The 14,965-nt window shown below is 39.0% G+C and overlaps 1 long non-coding RNA gene across 5 annotated transcripts; it reads left to right on the top strand.

Annotated features, from left to right (window-relative positions):
* Positions 1-8,471: 8,471 nt before the first annotated feature.
* Positions 8,472-11,414, top strand: LOC122004411. Of its 5 annotated transcripts, none has more exons than XR_006118228.1 (5): positions 8,472-9,009; positions 9,092-9,346; positions 9,641-9,842; positions 9,922-9,997; positions 11,041-11,414. It is a non-coding gene; the product is annotated as an uncharacterized LOC122004411 (long non-coding RNA). The 5 variants fall into 5 exon arrangements; XR_006118226.1 differs by lacking the exon at positions 11,041-11,414 and adding an exon at positions 10,288-11,015; XR_006118229.1 differs by lacking the exon at positions 11,041-11,414 and adding an exon at positions 10,295-10,350.
* The last annotated feature ends 3,551 nt before the right edge of the window (positions 11,415-14,965 follow it).

Here is a 14,965-nt window from a genome sequence, read left to right as displayed (position 1 = left end):
TCTCACCATTGTGTGTGTGATGACTAACTGGCGTCAGGGGTGACCAGGACGCATCATTGGCATCATACACATTTATGCATTTACTGCTTGTGTTTGCTGCACTTATATGCTGCATTTGGATGGATGCATATGTTTGACATGCATACAGGATTTATGACACTTCCGGTCTGACGATCTGATTATTCTGATAGGTGGCCCTGGTGAGTACAGTACTCTTCAGCCTTTTCTATTATGCATTTACCTTCTTTTGTTCAGGAGACTGTACTCCATAGTTATTACTATTTGTTATAGTTTACTATACATGTCAACTAGGTATCTGCTGAGTTGTTGAACTCACCCCGTGGACACTATCTTTTTCAGGTACTAGGTTATTTATGGAGACGCTTGGAGTATTCTGGCTGCCGATCCCCACGTCACATCAGAAGACCTGTCTCTGCCTTTGTTTATTATTATTTTTGGTATATGTATTTGTGTACTTAGCTTTGTGTTCCGGTTTTGTGTTCGGAGTGTTGTTTTGGTTGTGTGGTATAAGCCTAGCCGGCTAGCAGTGTTTTATTTGGTTTTGTATGGGCTTGTATTTTATGTTTATCCGCTGTATTGGTTTTGTTTCCGCCGTATAGGCTGATGATATATATATAACTGCGTGGTTGTGTGTATATTCCAACCGTCTGTGGCTGATGTATATTATGCCTGTAGAAATGCTTCAGATTGTCACCCGTACAGGGGAGGTGTTGTCGAAATTTCTTCGGACAGGGACTACTCTGGGGCGTGACAATTTAGTGGTATCAGAGCAGGTATACGATACTTGCTATGTGTTTTAGATTTTTCTAGATTTATCTGATACCAATTTATTTGGTATCAGAGCTCGGTTTACGAGTCTTATTTCTCGTGTTTCGGATTTCGTGTTTTGGTCTTCTCGATGTGACTTTTCGAGTTTTGGGATCTGGCAGAATCAGGGCATCTCCAAGCTATAGGAGGTATGTTGGTATATGTTATTCTACCTTTTTGGTTAGTATATGCACTGTTGACTATTATAGTCATGACATGTATTATCGTCTTTTATTTAGTACCTGTCTGGTTGTTGTAGCACCTATTGCATGTGTTAGGTAAACCCTGATTGTGGTAGACCTTAATAGAGATCAAGGATTATAGTCTTCGATGATTTTTCATACCATACACCAGTAGTTTTTAGCTTCTAGTACTACTTGTAGGAGATGGAGGCACATACCTGCCTCTGCTATTATTAGCTGTGTAGTGGATAGTATCTACCTATCTATGTTGACCTAGCCAGTAGTATACCATGTTATCTTAGTTAATTTCATCAGTAAATATTGATTTACGTTTGTTGACTTGGGTAGTCATAGATTGATATACCTTAGTTGCATGTGAAGGATTAAGGTATTCTTGATTAGTTAGTAGATGACTGATTTAGTTATATTGGTCCGAATCAGTAGAGGGTTGTCATATTCTATTCTTAGAGGTTCGAATCTTTAGATTGTTTGTGCTTAGATAGGTATCTAGAGCACATCTGAGTACATGACTCGTACTGACGTGGAAAAGGCTGAATTAGTCATATACCGTTATCGGTTTGGTCGGTCTATAGAGGATCGATGTATCCTACTCCATGTGGACTTTTATTTTAGACTGGATGTACCTAGTTGGATAACATAGAAAGTAACATATGGAATATCGGGTTGATTGGATTAAATATGCTAATTCTGCATATCTATGTGGTGCATATATAATTATTATGTGTTGTAGGAGTGTTATGATGGACGGTCTAATTGTATGTAGTGGGTGTATACTTTTCCAGCTATGATTGTTGTGGGTTTCTAGTAAATTATACCCTAGTGGTCTGATTGTTTTATTGGAGGTATTTTGTCGATTTAGTCTGAGTTGTGATGTGAACATATGTGTTCGGTGTAAGATTCGAGGTATCTTGTGGATTATATTTGATTTATAGGTACACTTGTGTCTATTAGAGTTTATTGGAAGTATTAAGTGAGTATACTAATTAGGTATGTGTTGTGAGTATTATTGGAGGTGTATTGTTGATTATATCCATGTTGATATATGCACACGAGTTCGGTATACATTGTAGGAGGTATCACGGTGATTTATACTTATGATGTGAGTATATTTGGTGTGTACTAATTGGAGGATTATGTCGATCATACATATGTTGTGTGTGCACGTGTGTCAGATGTATGGTTGGTAGAATCATGATGATTCTACCTATGTTGAATGTAGAATGTTGAATGTCTACATTATGACATTTGTGGTATTACCCTGTTAACTAATTTTCCTATTAGTGGGTGATCGACTCACTAGGATGATGATAGAGTTGACTATGGATTTGATTTACGTACTGGGTTGTTATACCCTAGGCTACCCACAGTGATCTGTGGTAGAGAGATCTCGTGCAATCTCTAGCTGGATAGTTAGGTGTCTTGGGCAATTATGTATTGGTTGTGGTGGAGCGTTGCTCCCACACATGTTATGGATCGTTTGTGGTGGAGCGTAGCTCCCACATATTATTGTTTGTTGTGGTGGAGCGTTGCTCCCACGTATTTCGGATTTCTTGTAGAGGAGCATTGCTCCCATATTTATTGTAGATTCATATTTCGGATTATTTGTGGTGGAGCGTTGCTCCCACATATGGAGGATTTCTTGTGGTGGAGCGTTGCTCCCACATATGTGGTATTTTGTGTGATGGAGCGTTGCTCTCACACTAGAGGATCTATTCTTTGGTGATTTATATCGTTGGTGATCAGATCTATTTATTGTTGAGGATCTTATGGTTAGGAATGTTTGTGATACGGACATTACGTGTCTTGATTTTACCGTTAGGGCTTGGGAAGCCTTAGATGTTTTTAGGGACGCGATGATTTTGGTATATCTAGGATGTTTGGATCGGTTTCCATTGTCTTTGTTGACGATGTTGTGATTTATTACGGATCCGAGGTGAGTCACGCACACCACTTTGCATAGTTCTAGAGATGTTTCGACGAGAACATCTATATATGAAGATCAGTAGTGCGTATTTTGGTTGTCTTCTGTGAGATGTATGAGACACACGGTCACCAGTAGGAGTATACCGTGGTTTCACAGGAGATAGAGGTTGTTACCGTTGGAAGTAGACGAAGTCTATAGAGGAGGCTTGCAACTTCCTTTGTTTGGCTCGATATTTCCGGAGATACGTTGAGGGTTTCTCTCGGATAGCTATGTCACTGACACGCCTGACCAGCTATGTCACTGACATGCCTGACCAGGAAAGGCATGAAGTTCATGTGGTCCGAGGACTACGAGACCAGCTTCCAGGAGCTGAAGCGGAGATTAGTGTTAGCTTCAGTTTTGGTTTTACCTTCTGGAGAGGACAGATATGTCCTCTACACCGACGCATCTATTCAGGATTTGAGCGCTGTTCTGATGCAGCACGATAGAGTAGTCTCCTATGCTTCTCGTCGGTTGAAGGAGCACGAGAAGAACTACCCTGTACATGATTTGAAGCTAGTCGCCATTATTTTTGCCATAAAGATTTGGCGACATTATTTTTATGACGTTACATTTGAGATTCTCACTAACCAAAAGAGTCTTAAATTTCTGTTTTACTTAGAAGGAACCTAATCTCCGACAGAAGAGATGGATGGAATTTCTGAAGGATTTTAATTGTACCATTAGCTATCACCCAGGGAGAGCTAATGTGGTTGCCGATGCACTTAGCAGGAAGTCCAGAGGGACTTTAGCTTGCCACCGAGTTGTGGTCACAGACTTGATTCAAGGTTTCTCCGAGTTGGGCCTTGAGGGATAAGGACAGACAGAGCAGGGTATTCTTGTTACCATGGTTGCTCAGTCGTCGATCAGGAAGAGGATCCGAGAGCCCTAGGTTGCTGATCAGTATTTGCAATTTATTTGCAGCCAGATAGCTTCCGGGCAGCAGACCGAGTTCACACGAGACGAGGAGGGTGTTATACACTTCCAAGGCAGATTATGCGTACTTCAGTTTCATCCGGTCTTATAGGAGTTACTTCCGGAGGCTCATCGCTCATGAATTGCTGTCCACCCAGGCGGTACCCGTATGTACCAAGATTTGAGGTGTTTCTTATTGGTGGAGCGACATGAAGAAAGACATCATGGATTTCGTAGCTAGATGTCTTGTCTGTCAACAGGTGAATGCTAAGCACCAGAGACCTGCCAGATTACTTCAGCAGATTCCTATTCCTGAGTGGAAATGAGAACACATTACTATGGACTTTGTGGTGAGTTTGCCGAGGACACGACGAGGCCATGACGCGATTTGGGTAATCGTTGATCGATTAACCCGATCCGCGCACTCGTTAGCGATTCGGAAGACTGATTTCCTGGATCGATTGGTAGATCTATTTTGCCGGGAGATCATCAGATCACGTGATGTCCCATTGACTATTATTTCGGATAGAGACCCCCGATTCACGTCTCGTTTTTGACAGAGTCTGCAGCAGGCTTTGGGCACGTAGCTCTGTTTCAGTACAGCTTTCCATCCTCAGACAGATGGACAGTCAAAGCGGATCATACAGACTCTAGAGGACTTGCTGAGGTCTTGGGTATTGAATTTTGGAGGCAGTTGGGAGGACCATTTGCCATTGGTAGAGAGTTCGCCAACAACAATGGTTTGCATTTGGCTATCAAGATGGCATCGTTTGAAGCGTTGTATGGTAGGCCTTGTCAGACACCCACCCTCTGGGATGAGGTTGGGGAGGCCCAGTTATTGGGACTTCATAGAGCTCAGCGTGAGGCAGAGTTGGTCCGTGCTATTAAACGGAGAGTGTTAGAGGCACAGGACTGCCAGAAGAGTTATGCTAACCGGAGTCGGAGACTCTTAGAGTTCTCTATTTGCGACCATGTATTTCTGCGAGTTTCACCCACGAAAGGGGTGAAGAGATTTGGCTTCAGAGGTAAGCTAGCTCCACGATACATTGGACCTCTAGATCTCGGAAAGGATTGGAGCGGTAGCTTACCAGTTGGCACTACCACCGTCCTTGGCAGGAGTGCACGATGTATTCCACGTATCTATGCTGAGGAGATATGTACCCGACCCGACACATGTGCTGACAGATATCTCAGTTTCAGTACAGCCTGACGTCATTTATGAGGAGATTCCCGTACGGATTTTAGACTGAAAGGAGAGTCAGTTGTGGAACAAGACTATCCGGCTTGTTAAAGTCGGATGGTAGTACCATACGGACGAGGAGGCTTCTTGGGAGTTCGAGGATACGATCTGAGCTCGATATCCCCATCTTTTCATTTGAGGTATATGGATTAATTTACCGTTCAGCATTTAATACTTTCTATCTGTTGTTAGTACTTGCTGATGGTAGATAACGAAATTTGGGGACCAAATTTTTATTAGTGGGGGAGAATGTAAAATATCGAAAAATGACGAATAATGATAAGGGAATTTTCCGGAATTTTTCTGAAATTTTTCGGAGTCCGTATGGACGAGTTTACGGGGATAAAAATGGGGCCCGGGGAAAACCTGTTTAGGCTACCCCATTTGAGGAAAAGTTGAATTTATTTATTTATTTTTCTATTTTCTTTTACTTTCTCCCTACACGCCGTTTCCCTTTCCCCCCACAATCCTGCGCGTGCCCAGCTTCTTCTCTTTCCCTCACGCGAGCCCTAACCGGCGCCGCAAACCGCCGGTTCCTCCCTCTCCTCTGCCAACGTAGACCCGGACTCCTATCTTCTGCCTTAGCGACGGTCGCCGCCTTGAGACCTAGATCTGTCTCGGCTGTTGAGATCAGGACGCGCCGCCGCCTTCTCGCGTCGCCCCGATCGCTATAGTCGACGCCAACTCCTGCCGCCCTCCCGAGCCTTTCCTTCGATCGCCGAGCAGAGTCCTTTACCTCTGCCTTAGCATCGTCTGGCATTCTCCCATCTCTGCCCCTAGCCTGTGTCCAGGCACGACCATCCCGCGGCCACTACAGCCCGTCCTCGTGCGCTGCCCTGTTGATCACCGCCGACTCCTTGTTCTTGAGCCGTGCCCTAGACCCGAGCCAACAAGGTGAGATTGTGCCCGAAGGATTTGGATTGGTGGAGCACCCGATTGTTTGATTTCAGGCTGTGGTGTTGTTTCTTGTTTCCAGCAGGACCTCTAGCTTGTTCCGGCAGCCAACATCTTCGACTTTGGATCAACAGTGATACATTCAAATTGAGGTAAGGTTCGGGTATCAGAAGTTTTCTTGTTGTAATTCAGTTGTTTGGACTGATTCTAAGAGGAATGGATGTTTTATTGTTCCTTAGGTGGTTGTCGATAGAAGCTTTAGGGCAGTGAGGTGGATTTCCAGCGTTCCACCTTGTTTATGGCTGTGAGTTTGAGGTATGTTGTAGGAATTTGGCTACGTGTTGTAGTGGATAATGGATTGATTTAGGTATGATCTAATTACATAATTATGTGTAGGTTTGAATTGGAGGTTGTAATTAGTTATCGAGTGTGAATTAGGTTTATATTTATGTGTTGACTAGGGTTTTTGCCCTAATTCAGTGTTAGAGATTTTATTTAGCTACTTATTTGAATTTAGGTAAATAAAATATACACATTAATTGATACAGGACTTTGATTCGAGACGAGACGTTGGATTTGACTGGATTGGACCTGCTATTTGAGGCGGGTACCTTGACTTATTTTTTTGATATGTCTAGTAGGTTATAGCCTTTAGTAATAATTATGTTTATCCTTATTTCGGTACGTCACTACCGGATACTTGTTACATGCTTGTTTGCTCACCTGTTATGCATTTTATGCTAGTATCCATATGATTATATATATGCTCAGTGAGGTAGTGACATACCATGCTTGTTTTGTTCAGGACTTAGGTTTTTGATATCCTATCTGACCTGTGTACTTTAGTTCTTCGTATTTGACCATCGATACTACGATACTCATGTTATATATATGGATATGGTTATGCTGATCAGTTTATTGCTATGCTTAGTGTCATGCATCATGATTGCATGCTGCGCGTTTGTCGGCTCCACTATGGTTGAGCACATCGCCAGTTACATGTACTGCACACACCACCACTCATGGGTTAGTGGTATATCAGACAGGTGTGTGGCGGTTCTGCTGTTTGGCTTTGTTGGTCTGAGGACTCAGCGTGGTAGCCGGCAGACAGTTCCGCTCTATTTGGCTCCATTGGTTTAGCGTGGTAGCCGGCAGACGGTGGACTCTGTTTGGCTCCGTTGGTCGGGTGACTCCGTGGTAGCCGGCAGAGATACCTCCCGTCATCGTCTCGGGAGATGAGAGCATTGAGCTCCCCATTTATGATTTGGGGTCGAGGACAGGAGTACTCCGATCAGTCACTCATCAGGTATGGTGATGGTAGAGTGCACTTGTCATAGCCCTACCCACTCGGTCTCACCATTGTGTGAGATGACTGCCGGGGTGACCAGGGCGCATCATTGGCATCATACACATTTATGCATTTATTGCTTGTGCTTATATGCTGCATTTGGATTGATGCATATGTTTGACATGCATACAGGATTTATGACACTTCCGGTCTGACGATCTGATTATTCTGATAGGTGGCCCTGGTGAGTACAGTACTCTTCAGCCTTTTCTATTATGCATTTACCTTCTTTTGTTCAGGAGACTGTACTCCATAGTTATTATTATTTGTTATAGTTTACTATACATGTCAACTAGGTATCTGCTGAGTTGTTGAACTCACCTCGTGGACACTATCTTTTTCAGGTACTAGGTTATTTATGGAGACGCTTGGAGTATTCTGGCTGTCGGTCCCCATGTCACATCAGAAGACCTGTCTCTGCCTTTGTTTATTATTATTTTTGGTATATGTATTTGTGTACTTAGCTTTGTGTTCCGGTTTTGTGTTCGGAGTGTTGTTTTGGTTGTGTGGTGTAAGCCTAGCCGGCTAGCAGTGTTTTATTTGGTTTTGTATGGGCTTGTATTTTATGTTTATCCGCTGTATTGGTTTTGTTTCAGCCGTGTAGGCTGATGATATATATATAACTGCGTAGTTGTGTGTATATTCCAGCCGCTTGTGGCTGATGTATATTATGCCTGTAGAAATGCTTCAGATTGTCACCCGTACAAGGGAGGTGTTGCCGAAATTTCTTCGGACAGGGACTCCTCTGGGGCGTGACAAACTATCTCCCCGAATGCCATGACCCTCGGTGAACCTCTCACAAACCCTAAGCTCTCTCTACGTTAATGCCCAAGCCCTTTCTGACAAACCCCTCTCCATGAACTTCTCCACTGGGGATGACATTGACGTTATGGGTCGGATCTAAATCCGTTGACCGGATTTAGAAGTGAATTCGGGGTCAGTTATGAGTTTCAATACATTCGTCCCGAATATACCCCATGTATATATATATATATAATAATAATAATAATTATTATTTATTGTTGAATTGTATTTTTCTTTTTTTAAAGTTGAGAAGGTTCGTGGAGCGGAGTCGGACAAGTTGAAAAAAACTAGGCGGATTCTTTTTTGCTCTGGCGGGACGGATCTCAGGATTAGCCAAACCCCAAACTGGGTCCTATTTCCACCGAATCCATGTTCGCCGAAGCCCTCTCTCGAATCCATCTTTGCCGAATCCATCTCTGCCGAAGCTACCACGCACGGGACCAACATGTGGCAACGGCCACGACTAGGCAAACTGACGGCTACTACGCGCGATGACTCCGGAGAAACAGTAAAGACACAGCCGGACACAAGTAATAGAGGAAGCTTTATCACAACTCGCAATTGATGGCGGCGATGCCTGCTTTGTGCGTTTTCGAGCAAAAATGAAAAATGCCGCGTGCAGCGGGGAGGGGGGCTACCACTGGTCGTTGTCGGAGCCTCCTTGTTGTCTTGAGAGAAAGAAACACTTTTTTTCTGAAAATAGAAATTTTGATCTTTTGGCATGGGAATTTTACTTGTTAACCATTTTTTTGTTCAATTTTCTCCTCTTCTTGTCATGCTGGTTATCACAAAAGAGTCCCTCCTAGTAGATCAGGTAAACTTATTTTGCTCACAGCCACCTAGATCAGTGTGGAGTATATTTGATTTTTTTTTTTTTTTCCATGACTATTGTTTAGGGATCGCGCTGTTGGTGCTTAAAGAACAACATACAAGGACCCTTCTTATTCATTACATCTGGGAAGTTGAGAGGATCTTTGAACTGCTCGATCAAAAGGGGAAGAACCGATTGTTTTTGAAAGTGGGAGTCAATGTTGTGGAGAACAATGGCTTTTCCACTATAGCAAATCCAATCACCTATAATGTTTGTTTTGATACCATTCCTACATATGCAATCACTAAGATGGACTGTGGGCATATTTTCTACAATGATTGTAAGTTTGCTAGCCTCCAGATTTCTTGCAAAATTTTTTGATGAACATCACACTGCCTACTTCCGAAATGATTTTGATGAACATCACACAACCAGTAACATTTTCCAATGTGGCCATGTGAAACTTGTTCTTTATAATTACACTGTCATCCTCATCCACATAATTCTGTCACTCTTTACTATGACTCATTGTGCTTCATGAATAGTTTGAACAATCTAGAGCTAACCACTATTGCTAACTTGTGATCATGATGTTATTATCAATCATGTTGTGTATTTAATTGTAGTTTTCTAGGTTTTTCTCACAATCCTTCAGCAAACAACAATTTCAAGTCAGTAATTGAGGGTGCTGATAAAGATGATCGTCTAGAAAAATTAAGCAAACAAGTTGAACAAGTGCTCAAACTTTCAGAGTCTCCTGAGAAAACCAAACAAAATCTGGCCAATATAATTTACACAAAAGTTTATCTTGGGATAGTGCCTTTTTACAAGTGAAGGTATGGCCATCTTATTCCAAATGTTATTGATATTTGAATGAATTCAGTAAGCAAATCTGATTTTATTTCTTGTTTTCAGGGGTTCTGGATCATGAAGAGCTGGCCATTGTGAATAGCACATTCAATAAAACATTGAGGCAGATTTGTTTAATAATGTAAAAGTCTCCATCCAAAAATCTCTTGGTAGTGGTTATAAAGTTTCAAGATCAATAAAACCCAACAAGAAAATTACTTCAAGTAATTGTAACTCAGGTGCTTGGTTCCTTTTTAGTGTTATAGTTGGTATTTCCTATAAGCATGTTACCCTTAGCAACTATGCTCAACTTTGATTATAGCATAGTCTCATTGTTTGTGTTGTTGTGGTATTTGTTAGTATCACGGGATAGTTTTGATGTGGTCAACTAAGTTCAGTTAGGTCCTGTTATATTTGATCCTTGTGTTTAAGTGTGCAGGAGATTAGGAACACAAGAAGTTGAGCGGAAGATGCAGTTAGCGAGAAGGATGTCACGGGAAGGAAATCAACAGGCTCGGTGCATCCGAAAGACGAGATGCTGTGGAAGAGTACACAGGTAGACAAGAAGGACGTGCGCGGCGTTTGAGGGACGAAAAGTCAAGAAGGAAGTCTGCTCGAGGAGAAGGTCGGAGTTGGGTTTAGGTAAGCTCAACTCCGGTTGACCGGAGAATTACCTACGCGAAGAACTACGCGAAGAGATCAGCTTTGAGCTGAGTTGCCCTATGGAAGGCACCTTCCATGGTTGGAAGGCGCCTTCGATGAATAGTACAAAGGTGCCTTCCAGCCTTTGAAGGTGCCTTCCGATAGTCGTTAGTCACGGATAGAGTTTTATCCGTAACGAATAAAACTTATATGATGGAAGGCTCCTTGGATCACCTTTGAGGCACCTTTAAGCTGCGGATAAAATTTTTCAGGGGTTATAAAAGATCCCTGGACCTAGAAAATAATTATCAACTATTGTATTCATTTCCTAGTAATTTTATGAGCATTTAACGAATGTAAAAAGCTTCTCTGCCTTCAACGAAGAAGACTTTTTAGTGTTTTTATTTGTCTTGGATTAACAATTACCTACGTTGTAACCAAGTAATTAATTTGCCTCTTCGTTTTAGTTGTTAATTTAATTTAGTATAGTTACTCTACTAATTAGAGTTGAAAAATTAAGAAAGATCTATTTTATTTGTGTAGGTAATTTACCTATCCGGCTGCACCAACAGTATTAAGTATTGCTCCAACCATATTCTTTTGTAGCATCGGTGAAAATTGAAACCTCATCTAATATCAAGGTATATTTCTACCATTTTTCCACGTATATGGTTTTATGCTGAACTTCTTAGGTTGGACTAAGCATTTTATAGTGAAGATAAATGATGGTCAAAGCCGATGCATTTGATGCATGCCCCCAAATGCAATGTTGTATGTGATAAGGCAGTAGGAATTTAGTCAACGCAAGGTGTCCAGATAGTGTATCAACTTGGGGGTCGAATTGCGCAGATACTTATCATGTATCAATAAGTTTTTAAAGAGTAGATTTCTTTTCTATTATTTCTAATATTGCAATAGCTTTGGATGTAAAAAATTTATTATTAGTGTTTCATTTGTAAAATTGACTCAAATTTATATTAGATAAATAAAAATTATGTATTGTCATTTTAATTGTATTTTAAATTATTTTTATTTCTATTTTAAGTGATGAATAAATTGTTATGATGTCTAAATTTTAAATTTGAATCATATATTTTAAATAAAAATTAATGATAATTATATGATGTTGATAATTATATGAAATTACGGGGCATGGTGTGGATTGCAAATGCTTTTACCGCAGCATGCACCATGAGTTGTGAATGCCCTTATCCACAACGTGAATCGTGCGCTGTGAATGCTCTTAACCACAGTGCGCACTACGCGTTGCGAATGCTCTTAACTACAGTGCGTGATGCACACTGTCGATGTCTTATGACTTTTAATAGCTTGCAGTTGTGCAGTGTGTAGATGCACGTTGCGAATAGGATAATTGACACTACGAAAAGTCATATTTATTATAGCATTACATAAATATTTGTCTAATATCCCTATTATATATGATATATCCGAATGCATACAAATTTGTGAAGAGCTAGCGACTTGCACAAGTTAGTTTCAAGCACTTTAGTATCACTGTCAAAATTGTCAACTGTACCTTTCAGTTGCTTAAAGTCCTCACTCATCTGGGATTACATGGCCATGAAACTTTCATCTTCTCCATTCTAGTTAGCTGGGATGTTATTTGAGCATCCGTTGCTTGCCTGAAATTTCTCTACCTTCCTTGATCTGCATTATTTCGGTATAAGAAGTTGGGATGGTTCCTCCAATTAGGATTGTATGCCCCTAACTAAAGCTTGTTTTTCCTCAGGTTGAAGTTATTGACAGCGTCCGCTTGTTCGGTTTGAGCTAGTTGTGTTGTGATAGCACCAAGTTGACATTTATTTGTCACATGCCTTGCATCGCCACATATTTCACAAGATGCATTAGTAAGGTTCACATAATTTAGGTTAAATGTATCAAACCTTTTTGTTAGTGCATCCATCTTTGCGGAAATCAAGTCAAGTATGTTCACATCATACTTATCGGCGATTTTTACAAGGTTACCTTGTTTAATTATTACAAAAGGTGAATACGTTCGCCCCCAGTGCCCCCGCCAACCTGTCCCAAAGCCAACACGGAGGAGGTAAATCACGGGCGAGGATTACCTTGTTCAAACGCCTATTGATGGTTGTTAATGTTAGTACAGTTGACACTAATAGTTGAACTTAAGTTTTAATGAATGACAAATAGTTAAAGTTTGATTCTGTGTGATCTGATACTTTTACCGAGTATATAAGGAATTAATGGGTTTAGAGAACCTGGCACAAAGCTGAAGCCCAGTTAGATTTGAGGACCTGATAACTGGACTTCAGCCAACTGTCAAGTCATCCCTTGATCTATCTGGACTTCGTGTCAGTTATCAGGTTCTCAAACCTAATTGAGCTTCAGCCTGATATCAGGTCATCTAGATCCGTCAATTCCTATACATTCGGTAAAAATATCAGATCACACAAAATCTTACTTTAACCATTTATCATTCAACAAAACTAAAGTTCAACTATTAGTGCCAACTGTACTAACAATCTCCCCCTTTTTGATGTAATGACAACTTGGGTTAAAGTTAGAAAAAATATGTAAAACAATAATAGCATAATTAAGAGAAAAATTAATAGTAATGATGTTCATTCTCTTAATCTTTGGATTCTTAACATTTTCTAAGTTTTACCCCTACTATCCTCCCTCTTTGTCATTCATTAAAAGCATAACAGATAATAATCACAAACTTATAGATAAGTTACAAGTTAGGTGTGAGGGAGAATTTTCCAAGGTATTTTTTCAAATGGTTTTCAATAAGTTTAAGAGAATACTCTTAAAGTTTTCAAGTAATTTTTAAAGTATTTTTTAAAATAATTTTTAAAGTATTTTTTAAAAATAATTTTTAAAGTATTTTTTAAAAATAACTTTTAAAGTAATGTTCAAAGTATTTTTCAGAATATTTTTAAAGTATTTTTTCAAAACATTTTTTTTTTAAAAGAAAGTTTCAAAGTAATGTTCAAAGTATCTTTCAAAACATTTTTTTAAAGTAATTTTTAAAGTATTTTTCAGAATATTTTTAAAGTAATTTTTCAAAATAGTTTTAAAGCAATTCCTCCCCTTTAACCTGATGAAGCATGCAAGGTATTTTTGAAAACTTAATTTTTAAACTAATCATCTAAAAATTAGTCCTTAAATGTCTAACCTTTAGTTACTAACTAACTACTAAAAGATAATAGTTTTCACTTGATTAGTCAAGTTAAGTACATTTATCAAGCTAGTTATTCACTAAGAAGGATTACTTAACTTGATAATATATTATGGTATTTTCACCTAGATTTATGGTGATGCACAATTATAAGCATCTAAAATATTAGGCAAAACTCTATGCATCTCACACCATTCTAAGTTTTTGAATACACAAGCAAAGTAATTATAGTGTGCTTGTGAGATGTTAGTTACTAAAACTATAGGTGCATGCTTTCTAGGGGAAGCCTAGGCTAAGTTCATAAAAGTTTAGGTTTAAAAGCATAGCTTTAATCAAAAATAGGTTTTATAAAATGTATGCATTGAAACATAAAAAATTATATTGAAAATAGAACAAGTTCAACTCTATCATGCACATTACTAATTTTCTTCATAAATTACTAAACTCATATTCTGCCATAATGGTTTAGTGAAAATATAAGTCAGATTTGACTTAAAGTTAACATAGTTGAGTTCAATGTTTCCTTTAGCGACGTTGTAGTGATGCTTAATTTTAATATATTTTGTTTTTGAATGATGCACTAGATTTTTGGTCAAGTTAATTAAATTTATATTATCAATAAAGATTTTTTACATTTTTATGTTCTAAGTTAAATTCTTTTAATGTGTGCATCATCCACAACAATTTTGCTATACACTCATTCATTGTTATATATTCTACTTTAGTAGTAGATAAAGTAATACAATATTATTTTCTATTAAACCAGCTGACAAGTGATGGTCAAAGGAGTAGGCATTGACCAATTATACTTTTTTGATCTAATTTATAGCTGGCATAATTTGAGTCAGAATAACCTTTAAGTTCAAAACTAGGTGTTCTAGGGTACTAAATTCCTACATTGGGTGTGCTTTTTAAATATCTAAAGATTTTTTTTATATTAGTTAGATGAAATTCCTTAGCACAGGTTTGGTATCTAGCACACATACTAACTATAAATAAAATATCAGGTCAACTTAAAATTAAGTATAATAGACTACCTATGACACTTTTATAATATTTTAGATCTACTGATTTTCTATTTGGAACACTATCTAAAGTTATATTAGTTATCATTGGTATTTTTATTTCTTTAGTATTTTCTATTCCAAATTTTTTAAGTAATTCTTTTGTGTATTTTTGTTGTCATTTATTTGTTTAATTTGTAAACCTAAGAAATAGGTTAATTTACCTAATAAGCTCATTTCAAATTCTTATTTCATTAAGTTGATAAATTCTTATATAAATTCTGAATTTGTTGATCCAAAA

This window comes from Zingiber officinale, chromosome 1A, assembly GCF_018446385.1.
Source record: "Zingiber officinale cultivar Zhangliang chromosome 1A, Zo_v1.1, whole genome shotgun sequence".
Lineage (NCBI taxonomy): Eukaryota > Viridiplantae > Streptophyta > Magnoliopsida > Zingiberales > Zingiberaceae > Zingiber > Zingiber officinale.
The sequence above is the reverse complement of the archived record's forward strand: the minus strand, read 5'-3'. Positions and strand labels throughout refer to the sequence as shown.